Genomic DNA, 4253 nt, shown 5'->3' with positions numbered 1-4253 from the left:
AAAATAGAGAGGTTTGATCATACTAAAATAAAATATAGTGATCCCATTTTTCAATGTTTTCATGAAATTAGATAGAGTTTCTCTAACATCCAAATTAGCCTTAAAAATATTAAAAAATTATAAGAGTTTTAATATAATATATTTTAGTAATTGTTTAAAAATCATATAAATATAAAAATATATTGGAATTCTCTAAATTTTGCTTTCCAGATAACAGTAATACAATAATATTTTTTTTAAAAATAGAGAAAAATTTTAAAAATAAAAGAAGTAAAAATTGATTCTTTTTTAAATAGGGATCAGATGGTACTGAGTTGAGATGCCTAATTGTCGTAACAGGCTTTAGGCGGACACCCCTTCTCGCATTTTTAAATGCGAGCATTGACCACTCATCATATCCCATCAAAACTTGCCTGAAGGATCATGCTTTTCACTTCGGACCTTTAACCCATTTTATGCACCACCGCCTCTTCATATCTTCTATCCCAACACCGATGTGGGATGCCTCTCTACTCATTCCAAAACAAATTTCTTTCGTACTTTTTTTTTCTTTAATGAATTCGTTGAAACAAATAGCGGCTACAGAATTACCATTTTAAAGTGAGTCAAAGGTATTTGTTAATAGTTTAGCATTTTATAAAACTATAACTTCCAGTTAGTATATACGGATGTAAAACTAGATTTAAATTCATTTTTTAACGCCATGGATTGTATTACAACCAACAAAATGCTAAAGAAAAGTCATATCACAAAGCAGAATCAACATAAATATGGTTATAAAGTCAAACAATTAGAAAAAATATCAATGTCCCATACCAATTTGGCTTCATTTAAAAAAAAAAAAAAAAAAAAAAAAAAAAAAAAAAGTCACTGAACAATATAGAAAGAGATTTCTTTTTTTTTTTTTGTGAAAATTATCTAAAAAACTTCATTTTTACAACATTTAAAACTCTATTTTGATATGGAAATGGTCTTTGAAAATTCCTACAACAAAAAACTTCTAAAAAAAAAAAAAAAAATTTAACTAAAATCTTATGATTTTCGTATTTCGCAGGTCATGCTTGCAAAAATTTCGCTAAGGCCCCGTTTGATACATATCTTTCCGGGTCCAAACAGATCTTTCTGGCTGAATGGATCGGAAAGACTGTTTGATTTGCACAAAAGAAGGGTATTTCCCAGTAAGATATGTCTTTCCCAGAAAGCCCCAAAATCATATCTTTCTGGCTGAATGAGCTGAAACGACAATTATACACAAAACCCCGTTTCTTTCTTTTCTTTATTGGATTATTAATTTTTTTAAATAACTTTTTTTTAATTTATTTTTTATTGAATTATTACTTTTTTTCATCATTCAGCACAGTCAATCAGATGTACAATCAAACAGCATGGTTTCTTTCCCAGTCAGAAAACTTTCCCAGACAGAAACTATCAAACGGAACCTAAGCCTTTTTTTGTCATTTCAGATCGACAAAACTACAATATCGCAAGTGTGACCTATAAAATTTATGGTTATTTTTAGAAAACCTTTAATTTGTATTTAGATATTGGTAAAATCTTAATGGGTGATTCTAACTACACGAATCTAAATCCAAATGCACGAAGATTAGATTGAAATGATAGATGTCAGTTATCAATTTTAACATATTAAATTGATTTTTTTAATAAAAAATATTTATTCAAAATTATTAATGTCATTTTTCATTTTACCTTAAACGTTCTTATACTTATATTGATTTTTAAATCAAATCTTTTATTTTCTAAGACTTTAATATATATATATATATATATATATATATATATATATATATATATATAGAGAGAGAGAGAGAGAGAGAGAGAAGCATTCATAAAGATGTTACTTTTCAAATTTATAGTAAATGCCTTTGTATTTATACTGATTTTTAGATTAAACCTTATACTTTACGACTTTAGTTTATATATATATATATATATATATATATATATATATATATATATATATATATCCTCTATTATAATAAAACAGTACATTTGTGCCACGTGGCTTCTTCTAACCTCATCCCCGCATTTGTTTCCCGCTCATTTTTTTCTAAGTGGAATGCATAATATACCCCTTCCTCCTTTGAACACGATTTACACGAATAATCTGGAAATGATACAGATTGGAAGAGATACGTTGATAATACTTTCCAACTTCAACACAAGATCTCAGCTCCAAAATTACCGAGATTTCCTTTTAATAGCAAGATCTGCATAACTAATAAAGGTAATCTTGCAATATCCCTCATGAAATTCGTCCTATTTGTTCTATCAATTAAACTCAATCCCATGAAATCAGGAATTCCAATCTAATATCCAAAAAGAACGACTTAAATCTTATTCAAAAACTTCGATGTATGCCCTAATATGCCCTGATCCTTTAAAAACTCTGATGCCTTATACCTTAAATCAGGATTACATTCAATTTAGTGCCATAAATCTCGGTAAATCACTGCTCCAATGGTCGCTGGTAATTTGCTTCTTCTTCTTCTTCTTCTCTAACCTAGACATCTGCTTCTTCTATTGATTTCATGTAAGAATAATTTTTTCCTGGTTTTCTATTTATACATGAGTATGAGCAAATTTTTTGTTTTTTATGCACAACAGGTGTTTGATTAAATGCTTGAAGCAAAACACGTAATAGCATCTGGTTGATCCTTCCAAACTACATGAAACAAGTTTTTAGTTGTGGGAACTAATTTTTGTTGATTCTTTGGAAACAAAGACCTTCATTTATGTGCAATTTCTATATATATGCACCAAAAATCAATACCAGATGCTGGATCTTGAGGTAAATTCTGATAAAAAGATGGGAACTTAATCATTGATTGATTGAATTCATCATTCTATTAATTGGAATTATTTGCAGATGAATTTGGTTTTGTTGCAAGGAACACTTGTGAAAGGTGCTATTGTCAGCAACAATTTCCATAAGGGTATATAATCAGGTGGTTTATCTTTAGAGAACCTATGTTTCTTTTAACTACAACATTATACATTATTCTTTTTTACTAACTAATATATTGTACTTCACCAATTCTGAGTAACTACCATATTATGATTCAAGTTATAGTTTAAAATGTTATTCCATATTATGAAGCAAATAAGCAAATGACAGCTTCTCCAACAATCAACAGAATTTATTCAAAAGTCGTGACAAGGATAGGGGAAGGGAAAGAAAGAGAAGCGGATTATGATTGGGAAAGTGATTATAGGATCGACATCATAGGTATCATCATTGATTATTAACGTAACTTTATTTATTTTTTTAAGATTGTCGGGACATTGTGAAAATGACTATTTGTTACAATGCATTGAAGGTGACAAATTTAGTTTTTGGTCAATCCACGGGTTACTAACCATACCAGACATTTATTTTTATGGATTTTAACGGAGCAAAAGATAAAAATGTCACCACTACAAATCATGCAGATTTGATTCAGGTAAAATATAGCTGCCAACTTTTGCTTCCTATACTAGCCTTTTGACTTTAATCTCTTTAAAAAATCAAATTCTTAATCTTTTGTTCAATGAATCCTTTAGGGTTGGACTCCTCTGTTTCTTCTAATTATAGGGCATGAGGCTTGAAGGTATGTTTGATTCTTGTAAAAAACTAAGAAGGTGTTTTTTGAATTCTTTATTTCGTTAAAGAATATAGATATTGATATAACATTTGTATTTGATGTGAGCAGGGATTATGGAAAGAGAATTTTATTGTGTTTGCTATCAACAAAAATAGGTAACATCCATTTCTTTGCTTTTCCAAACAACAGCCACCTACCGACTTCAATCACCCGATTCCCTTATTACAACTGTTTACGGATGCCACCATTGAAGTCTCTCTCTTACTATTTTACGAGCACACACACACACACATCACTCACTCAATGGAACACAATAATTGATATAGAGGTTGTAAGTAACTTACCTTTGGTTATGGATTTGCTTTGTTATAATTTTTCTCATAATAAGGAATAACCTTACACCTATGTATCACATGAGTATGAGCTAATTATCAATTTCTACATTGATTTTTTTTAGATTTCTATCATTTATTTGTGTAATTCCTATTATGGTTTTGAATATGTAAAGGTATTGATGTTTTTTTAGGCTTTTCCTAGGACGTTTCTTAGGTTCTGTTTTTTGTTTTCTGATCTTTGATCAACAAATGTTTTCTTGAAGAACAAATTTCATAGTTACGAATGAACTCATTATTAACTTCTCCTACTGATCAA

General features: G+C 29.2%; 1 non-coding gene across 1 annotated transcript; it reads right to left on the bottom strand.

The window, feature by feature from the left end:
* Positions 1 to 295: 295 nt before the first annotated feature.
* On the bottom strand, positions 296 to 401 carry LOC145071735 (small nucleolar RNA Z279/snoR105/snoR108). The gene has a single exon (XR_013690744.1). It is a non-coding gene; the product is annotated as a small nucleolar RNA Z279/snoR105/snoR108 (small nucleolar RNA).
* Between the last annotated feature and the right edge of the window lie 3852 nt (positions 402 to 4253).

This window comes from Lactuca serriola, chromosome 8 (assembly GCF_051521515.1).
Source record: "Lactuca serriola cultivar US96UC23 chromosome 8, Lser_US96UC23_V15, whole genome shotgun sequence".
NCBI classification, from domain to species: Eukaryota; Viridiplantae; Streptophyta; class Magnoliopsida; order Asterales; family Asteraceae; genus Lactuca; species Lactuca serriola.
Note: the sequence above shows the minus strand (reverse complement) of the source record. Positions and strands in the feature narration are given on the sequence as shown.